A 10,865-nucleotide genomic window follows, 5' to 3' on the forward strand; every position below is an offset into this window, starting at 1 on the left:
GTGGAAGACCCCGTCTTTCTGAGAGGCGATTGGCTGAATACAAGTCCCATTTAAAAATATCTCCCAGCCAATGATCGAAGAGGAGGGAAAAAAAAACTGTTGGGAAAAGAAAATCGCATCATCATTTCAGTCAGGTGAAACAGCTGTAAAGTAAAGCAACACTTTTTATTTATTGATGTGTTGGTTTTATAGATTTTTTTTTTTTTTTGAGTCAGAGTGACTCATCCGCTGAATAAATGTATCTTTGAGGAGACATGTAAAGCTGTCATGTGATGGATTATTGTGTTAATGTTCCTTTAATGCCTGCTGCCATATGACAACAATCCAAGAAGATTACAAAGGGTTCTTTATCTTCGTTTTTTGTATAAAGCCAACCTGAAGGGCTGGCTGACACAGATTTTACTCACATTTCATATTTTTTTTAAAATTTAACCAAACACCAAACTTTTTTTTTTTTTTTTTTTTTCAGATTTTCACAGAAAAATACCCAGATTTGTGAAAGTCCTCCCACTCCTTCGTATGTGGGAGTTTTAAAATGCAGTTTCCCCCCGGAGTTGTGTATTATTCATGTTTTAAAAATCCTCCATCCAGAATTGTATTTGTTGGAAGATTTATTCCCTTATAAGCTAAAACACGATGATGATGTTAATAATTGGTAGAAGGTCAGGGTTGATGGGTGGTTGAACTTTAACACAGTAAACTGCCGTTCATTTCCTGTTTCAATACGACATTCAAACGTTTTTCCATAACCCTAACCACATCATTATCAGTGCAACCACGAGGATATAGCACTAACCTTAATGAAAAAACTCATAACCCAAACCATGGTCGCTCCCTAAACCTAAAACTTAATGGAAGAAGAATGCACACCCAGGGACCAATTACAGATCTTAGCCAGTGCCTTTGGTCAACTGGTCTGACTGGAGAATCGACCTAGTGTGTGTGTTTTGATGGTGGGAGAAACCGGAGTACCCGGAGAAAACCCACGCAAGCACGGAGAGAACATGCAAACTCCGCACAGGAAGGTCCTGCCTCAGTGGGATGAGCCAAATTGAACCAAACCCAAACCACAGTGTTGTCACATCATTAACAATAGAGGCAGGATATGTCAGGTGAGGTAGTCTAAATGGCTAAAAAGTCTGTGGAGGGTCGAGGTTGAGATGTTCAGGGACTTTTACCCAGGAGACCTCTTTTTGTGTCCTGTGTGAAACCAAAACTCAACGCTGAATTGTATTAATTTAAGTTCACAGATGTAACATTTTAACTTATTTGACACCACAACAGTATTTACCACGCTTATTTTAATCCAAACCATGATCTTTCCTAATCCTAACCAAGTAGTGTTGCCTAAACCTCATTAAACTACAGCGGCTTCACAACGTCTTCATTTTTGTCACTTTGACAGAGAACGCCTCGCTCTGAATCTGCTCTCCACAAAATTGAATGGGAAGGATTGGCATATCACCAGTCGCCAGTGCACCGCAGGTAGTTTGAAAGTGTAAAATTGTATTTGTTCTCAGATTGATGAGACTGGGTTGTTTTGTCATTTAATTTGAAGGACTTGTTGAGACATTTCCTTAAAACCAACAGCTGGACTCAAGTGGTTGCCAGCAGCCTCTCAGAGGTCCTGTCTACAGGTCTGGCTTTTGAAAGTGTGAACAAAACCCACTCATGGATATGCAGATGACTGCTTGACTAGTAAACAGTTTAGGAATGACACAATTTTGAAGATGAGACAGAACTTTTTTTTTTTATCTTGAAGGAAACTGTTGTGCAGCAGTTGGAGTACAAAGAAGCAGAGATGCTGGGGAGCTGATACCCCCTACAGAACTCATCATGCGGTCCCAACTGCAGCTCACTATTGTGCCGCATTGAAATTTCAGGAAGACTTTTCCTTTTTTTCTGATGTCTGACGTTAATTTATTTAATGACTGAAAGCTCAAAGCAATAATTTCTGTACATTTCAGTGTGTATTTTGAGCGTTAATGGCAGGTTTGAAAAGCTCTTGATATAGTGCTCATTTGCAAGAAGGACAGCGGGGGCTTTCATTCAGTGGAGAACACTAGATGATAATACACATTTTCATTATGGCATTCAGCAGGCCTTTATTACTTTGGATGCAAAATGACATAATTAGATTAAGATAAAGGGCAGGTTGTCAAATGTAATTAGAGGGTATTTTTGGCCATAATGAATGAACATGTAAACAACCGCTGCCCCCTTTTTTTTGCGCACAGTCTCTTTATTTCAGGGTGTCTGGTATGCAGACAGATAAAAATTAGTTTCATTAAATTACTTTGCATGTATTTAATATTCTTAATGCACACTTACTTTTCCCTCATATCTCTGTTTACTTTGTGTGTTTTTTAATTCTCTGTCTAGGTCTGCAGGTGGAAGGGACAGCAGGGCGATGCTAAGAACTAAAGAGGAATTGATTTGTTTCTCCTCTTCAAAGACAGAGGACTTTTATGATTTTATAAAGCTTATATGCGCGCACACCTCTCTCTCTGGTGCTGAGCGAGGATAAAACCGTTGCACTCATTTTTTCACCCCTGAAAATGACTGGGTCAGAAGCATTACCTCTTCAGTTTAGTTATAGACTTATTTTCCCTGGTAAGGTTTGTGCCGGTGTTTTTTTTTGTGTGTGTGTTTTTTTCAGTTAAAAGAAAAATCAAAACATTCCAAGTTTATTTTTCCCCTAAGAAATTCAGCATTAAATCCAAGTAATAACATTCAAGACGATTGCTTTATTTTGGCTGCTTACGGTGCATCACTGCAGTGCCAAGAGCTCCCTTTCAGTCGGAGCAGTTTGGGGTTAAATAATTGGGGTGATGGAAAGACGAGATGGAGATATGAATTCGACTGGACCACACCAGTTCACCACCGGTGAGAGGTTGGTACATCTTCTTGTTATAAATAAACAAGAAGTTTGTCACTATAATCAAGACACAAGTATACAGTTAGCTGAGTTAAGTTGTCCTCCATGAGTCATGATTGATACGGTCATGTGTATGGTCTGATGGATGATTTCATTCAGATCAGAACATACCTCTGGCGGTCTTAATCATGGACCTTATTCTCTGATCCCTATCCATCAAACACCAAAATCATTTCATCAGCATTCATTTTTCAAGATGCATATTCACCTGAAAATAACACACGGTTGTGAAAAGATGTGAAGTCATGCCATTATCATACAGTTTTAATGCTGCCTTCGCTGTTGCTTCAACATGGGCTTGTTTACTCTCAACATAAAGTAATGCAAAATATGAATTGAGGGTTGTTGGGTCATGGGTAAACAGAAAATTAGATACAGACATGACTTGTTTAGAGGATCATTATGTTGAAAACGTCATGCTTTGGATGCCTTTGGGGCTGAATAATCGTTGGTGTCCACAGAGCGGCGAGCACTGTGTTGAATAACTCAATGGTAAGATGCTTTTTTAGCTGAGAAGACCATCTAGCCATGGGATTACACCAGCGTTGATGGTTGTCAACATGGTCATGTTCTGACTACTTAAGTCTACAGCACCAGCCCAGTCACCAGAATAAAATGTTGGCAGTTAGCATTTCTGCAGACCACTGATACATTCATATTTATATGTGTCAAAGGTAACATATTAACATTTCTACAATATGTATCACATCCCCATTACATGATTATTACATGACTTGAGATAGGTACCAAGCCAGTGACCGCAGTTCGAGACTGCGTTTCAACGTTTGGCGGTGTGGAACAACAGAATTATTTGATGAGAGAACGATGTTTTAACATTTGTAAGTATGACACCGCCGGATAATTTAAAAAAGACTTGGGACGATTTCCAGCTGTGTTTGTGGTGACAAAACCCGGTGTTTTTAACAAGACAGAGTGGTTTTTGTGCCTAAACCTAACCATACCATAAGCACAGCATTGTCACAACATCAAAATAAAAAAATTTATTCTGATAATCAAATTATTGCACGAGTAGCTAGTACTCATAGGTCGGACCACACCCATTTTCAAATTTGGCATTAACTTTGATCTCGACTCCACACGTGTATACTTTCTTGACTTCATCTTGTTGTCATGATATTGTGTTGACAATATCTCACCACCAACAGACAGAAATATAAACTCTGGCAGTTCCCACTACAATAGGTAACTCCAGGGCCGCATTTTACCATGATGACACACACACACAGACCGACAAGGTGAAAGCACTACCAACCTTACACCGTCCTTGCTGGTAAAGAAGAGAAAGCAGAGTAAATTCTTAAAGGGGAGAATTATGATTTACCCACCACCCTTTGACCTCTTTAAACCTTTAAGCGATCTCTGTCCCTCAGCTGTTATGGTGTTTACATTTATGTATGTCAGTAAGAGCATTTCAAACTGAAGCATTGCAGATTGGTGAGCGGTGCAGTAATACTGTGTGTGGTGGCTACACACAGAGAGAGCCTGCAGTCTCATGTTATAAACGTTCAGCTGAGGCTGCACTTCTCAGAGGTCTGGAGTGGGAAGACGATTCTGTCGTCGAACACACTGACCCACAAACCCCCCCAGCGATAAGGGAATATTCACCGTGAGCCGGGCCACACACAGGATGCACACACACACAACCGTATACATACGTACATACACAGACACCAGGGTTTATTGAAAACAACAGGAACACCAGCTAAAAATCAATTTAAACAAATAGACTGCGAGAGCCTGCAGAGAACAGAATGAGAGAGAGCTTCCCCTCTTCGCCTTGATGATGTCACTGCTCAGTTATAAAGTATTAACACCTCTGACTGCAGACACACAGGCCGGGCTGCATACTGCACTATTTTAGACAACTGTGTGTGTGTGTGTGTGTGTGTGTGTGTGTGTGTGTGTGTGTGAGAGGCAGATCAGTAGAGCAACGGATGCGTGCCTGCTTGTGTGTGTTTGTCTGGAAGCAGATTTGTTTGCAATATTTTGTTGTGCTTTTTTAATTTTGTGTTTTAGCAAGGGTGCATTTGTGTGTTCACATAATTACAGTTGATGCTCGCGTGTGTGTTTGTTTGTGTGTTCGCGCGTGAGGCTGATTCAGTCATGACTAAAGGTATTTAAGCCATCGACTGGGTGATTGGACATGAGGGGAACAAACACACAAGGCTTACGTACAAGAATATGCTCCACTGACTGTACGACAGAGACCTGAGTGTTATTTACAATCTGATGCTGTGAATGGTTTGATTTCTCAGCTAGATAGTCTATAAATGTTCTGTGACAGGCGTGTTATTTGGTTTTCAGCTTCAGTGTTGACGTTGATCTTTTTAAGCTATCAATGTTGAACACTGATTGGAATTCAATAAATGGATTGGCTACGTGTTCAATATTGTCACCAAGCTGAGGATTTGTATCGTCAGTTAATGTGCTAGTTGAAAAGCCTATTGGCCTCCTGATCCTGAACAGAGCTGTTCCTCATCATGGCCCGAGAGTGGAGGTATTCCACCTGCAGAAATGGCTTTGTCAGTAATTGGTGTGCTTTATTTGCATAAAAGTGATTGGCTACTAGGAAACAAGATCAATATGCAAGGCAATATTCAGATGAGCTGCTTAGAAAAAAACCAACCATGTATGTAGAAATGTTGATATGGCACATGGACACCAATATAAATGTGTCGATGGTTTGCAGAAACGTTAACTGCCAACATTGTATCCTGCTGACTGGGCTGAATATCAAGATCCTTTCACTGAAAAAAATGTCATTTCAACATTCAAGTGAGAAAACTGTTCCACACAAAACGCTCGATGTTGTTATTGTCATTTGAGGCTTTTCCTCTGGAGAATACTTGAAATTAGAATCATCTTATTTGACTTTCTTTCTACAGAAACAGGCAAAAGTCTTCTTCCTCTCTGTATTATAGCAGCATCTTTGTGGTTTATTGCCATGATGCTATTCCTTCCTTGCTCACCTCTCACTCGCCTCCATGTGCTCTATATAAAGCCCACAGGATATAGGGTGAGAAAACAGTCTATTCTCCAGACACCGTAACAGCTGTCACTTTCACATTTTGTGTTGCCAATAAAATCCTGAGAGTTTGGTGTTTTCTCTCATGTAAAAAGTGCCCAACTCCTGGAGGATACTCATGACACAGCCCCAGTTTGCAGACCGATATCAAATAATCTTTAAACCCCATTCGGAAAATACGTTTTTATAAATTTGTCATCATAGTTTAAACGCTCTGATCCAGATCTCCTTTGATTTTATATTGCAGATAGAAACAATCTTCCAAATGACATTTTTCAACTAATGTTCAGCGTGATATACTGTGTTCGAGCTTTTGGGTCTTTGATGTGGATTACGGCCAATTCATTTTAAACAAAAACACAGACATAGATCTCTGTTTTCATGCTCGTGTTTTGGTTATGTGTGGTGAGGCTGCCTGAGTGATTACACAGGGATTATGGAGTGGGCTTTTAAGGGCACGGTTGTTTGTTTTAGCTTGGATCTGAAGGATAGCAGGGGCTTTAAGGGGATAAAAAGAGTGGGGCACATGTTTCTTTTTATTCCTTTAACCTCTTAAGTTCCCTCCTTCTATGTCATATTTTACATTCTGCCACACTTACAATTTCTGTGTATTAACCCTTTCTGCCTCCTTGTGCCCCCACCCTACCCTGCTGTGTTCACTTAATGGAGGGCTGTAGTGACCAATCAGTGGCCTGGGATTATCACACAGTCTGCAATAATTGAATTTGGGCTGTCGGCACGGTAACTGAGCTGTGGAAATTGAGGGAGCTGGGACCGACTTAGAGGTACAGAGAATGACAGAGGGATGGAGTTTTTATTTGGAGGTAGACAGAGACACAGGAGGGTAAATAAAATAAGAGATCCGTCCATATTTTTATACTTTATTATACCCATTCAGGTTAAAAAAAAAGAAATGGTTTGAGCAAATTCGAACAAGTACGGAGGGATGACTTTTTTCTTTTAGGGTAGCGTGAGGGAAAGCAAGTCAGAGTGACACAGGGAGAGAGGATTGAGAGAATTAGTAAGGCCGAAGGAGCAGAGATGGAGAATTAAAGAGAGATCTAGAGATGGAGAGATGTGGAGAGAGAGAGAGAACAGAGAGCAGCCTTGTGTATGAGTTAGCAGTGAGGAGCAGAGCTGCATAGCAATCACTTGTTTGCTATGCTTTAATCGGCCAGATAATGCTAAACATTAGCTCGCCTCCTACACTCTAGACTCATTTAATCAGAGCCCTAAGTCTGTGCATTAGCCTCCTCTTTATGTATCGGTGTCTGCAGCAGCAGTTGCGAGAGCAAGTGGGATGAAGGCTTTCAATGGATACATTTGAGAGAGAATGCAACGGATGGAGTCGGAAAGAGGAGAGACTTTTACCCTCCAATAGAAAAAGAGGGAGTAAGAAGTTAAAAGAAAGGACAGGCAACTTGTTTTGGTGCACTGGAGATGCAGTAAACACGGGGAGGCCGGGGAGGGGAGGGCACTTTAGAGCCAAGAGAAAGAAAAAAAAAACAAAATGAAAAGAAGGAGGATGTCACAGTGGCGGCCAGACCCAATACACACCACTGCTAATGAAATGCTGGTTAAGACATGAAATAAATAATTTTTATTCTAATGCAAATGAAAACAGTTGAAAGGTTTGGTACAAAGAGACAGCAAACTAAAAAGAAAAATGAAATAAAAACACAGTCTACAGAAATAAAGCCAGACATAAAGACATTAGGGGACAGAAACTTGTGATAAGTGGTTTACTAAACTTCATAATGGACAGATGGGCATTTAAAGGTAAAATATGGCCAGAATTCAAAGGCAGCTCCAAAAACATAGAGGGCAGCATATCACCAGAGTAACGATAAGTGCTGCTCGGTGCTAGCTATCCTTGGCTATAGCTAGCTACTGTTTGCTAATTGGCTCGTGGCTCTATAGTTTTCCTGGAACGAGACCTTGATTCACGATGGGAGTCGGCATGTGCAACGGGACCTGGCTCAATTGGGACCGACCACTGCCTCCTGGACTGATGGAGGACGGGGGATACAGTATGGAGGTGATTTACAGCAGCTCTGACCATGACTATAAATTAATCGACAAGAAAATAGGCAGGCAGGGACGGGAGAGGCGGGAGGGAGTCTGGCATCAGCAGCTGACACAAATGGCTTGTATAGCCAGAATATTTTCACATCTAACTCTGTGAACTGAAGATTTATTTTGTATTTCCTTTCTTGACATTTTGTAAACTTATTTTGTTCATTCACTACACTAAGAGCTTGTGAAACACAGCCAACCTTGATTCTCATCACCCATCTCTCTTATTTTTCACTGTCTGTTGAGAATGTTAGTTCAGTTTTTGATCATTAAACTACAATTCTGGTCAAACCTTACAAATTCCCCTTTTAATTAACACATAATCTAATCTAACATGGCTAACTTCTTGTTAGATTTTGACCCGACATTGACTGATGATACTGCCTCGCTGCCTTGATATCATTTTAAGCTGACAGAGAGGCTGTTCTTAACCAGCGTACAGTTAGCAGTTAACCAAAGTTAATATCTGAACAAATTGGGCCTTAATTGGGAAAAACAGAACTTCCATTGCTTACTTCACCATTATGTCCAACATCGTTCCCTCAACAGGCAGCTTCATAAAATTCCCTGGTCCTGACAAACCGAGAAAAACTCACTAATGAGGACAGCTGCCTGTCCGCCAAAGTGCAACACCCTTATAATAACAAATATCCCACATTTAATGAAGCCGTGTTCCATTTCTGACATTCGTTCTGCATGACCTGCACGTTTCTATGTTTTATCAGTCAGGACACTCATAAAGATTTTAACCATTTATTGCGACAACAACATGCATTTTTTGGTTTGGAAGTGTGGGTCTTCTCATGTGATGCAACCAAATCAGAGCAAAGCTTGACACAGACTGTCCCATTCATTCACAACCCCCCTGCCAGCAGACCCTGAGATACACAGCATTGGTGAACATGAATACATATTAAAGAAACATGCTAATAAATGAATAATAAATGCTAATGCAGGAGGAGGCTAGGGAGGTGGAGGGAGTTACTTTTCTGAAAGCAGGCAGAAGTGTAGCAACAGCGATGCCGAGCTCAGGGTTGTTGTATGCCGGCTGAATGCACATCAAACGTTTATAAGGACCGTGTATTGTGACGAATGGGTTGTAAACATACATGATAGGAGGTTGTGTGGAACATTTGACTTCAAAATGAGGATTTGTGCTGGCCCCACTGATCTGAGGTCCTGTCTGGTAGACAACATCTTGCACCAGAACCTGTAAAGAAGCAGAACTAGAAAGCAGAGGGGAGTAGAAAGAGTGCACTGGAATTCTAGTTCAAGTCACGCCAGGTCCAGTGGTTTTCAGGGAGTAGGTTCTGCATAAATCCCTACACAGTACTTTGGATCCACTTGTCTCTGGCTCTGCATCGTTTTGTTGCTCCACCCTTTACATTTTGATCTCTTTTCTAATTGTTTTCCTATCCTCTTCTTATCTCTGACAGCGCGTCATGGCCAGTTAGACAATGATGGTAACCAGGCCAATAGTTTCTGATCCAAACAGCGGGGAGTAGCCCTATAATTTACATATGTATCTGAGCAGGCCACACATACACACAGATCAAAGTATTTTACAATGGCAACACTTTAAACATTTAACACACATCGCACTTTGGATGCCTCATAGTTCAAAATGACACAATGTTATGTGTGAAGACATAAATCTCTTACAGGAATGAAAATATTTCCTGATCCGCGTTGGCTTTCTTACATCTAAAGTAGAAGAGAGGAGGCATACATAATAAACACCCTCCCAACACACACCCGGCGGCACACAGTGTGAGCAAAAGCACCCCACATCATACAAAATGTCATTCACCCACACTCACCAGACACTGCAGATTTAGCTTCTGACAAAATATTGACGATTGGATTTCACAGTACAAGTATCGTTCCGTGCAACTTTTTCTTTTTCTCTATCTCTCTCCTTGTCTTCTTCCATCCTTCTCTCAGTTTTAACTGTCTTTGGCTTTTTTTCGCCTCCTCTCACGCACACAACCACAGCATGCCCTTTACCACTTTCTACCTCAATTCATTCCAATTAGAAAATATTGACAGGGGCTTGCTGCTACACACTACAGCTAAAGAATGGGTTGGAGGCATTTTTAGAAGTCCCTGCAAACGATCCCTAACCATGATGACACCCCCCACACACCCCCACACTCACGCTAAAACCACACTTTCCTTCAAGACATCTTGAATGTTTTCATGCTGTTGTGCCCGAGAAATTGGCAGCTGTGCCCTATTTGCATTTGGGTAGTCACAGTCAATGGGGAACCAAAGTATTTCACTCTTTAAACAACATGCAAGCTGTTTAGTTTAAACTCCTCAGTTTCTCTTCAACTGTTCCACTACTCTAACAAAGCTTCACTTAGTTAAAAAAGATACAGGCGGTCTGCAGGGGATTTTTGTAGTGCGCGTCAATGGGGAACCAAAAACATTTCACTTAACTAGATGGAAATTCTTTCCAAATTGAGCGCCTCACAGTAACCAACTCCTAATTCTTCCTGAAGTGCTTATTCCTGCTGATACTTCACATTTCCTTGGAAACTGCCAATCTCTTTTGTATATTCATATGTGAGATATGGCCAGAATTTCACTACAGAACATATAAAAATTAACTTACATGAAACAACAGTGTTGACGTTATGTATTGTGTTGCAGTGATATCTACTTCAGTTAGCATGCTAACCAGCTAGCCCCAGCCTGCTAGCAGCTAGTTGTCTCTTTTTTTTTTCATAAGCTCTAATAAATAAACAACTCTGTTTACTGATGGTCATACACACTTCATGCAATTTGACGTTAACAAAGTAA

This window comes from Pagrus major, chromosome 15 (assembly GCF_040436345.1).
Source record: "Pagrus major chromosome 15, Pma_NU_1.0".
Taxonomy (NCBI): Eukaryota; Metazoa; Chordata; class Actinopteri; order Spariformes; family Sparidae; genus Pagrus; species Pagrus major.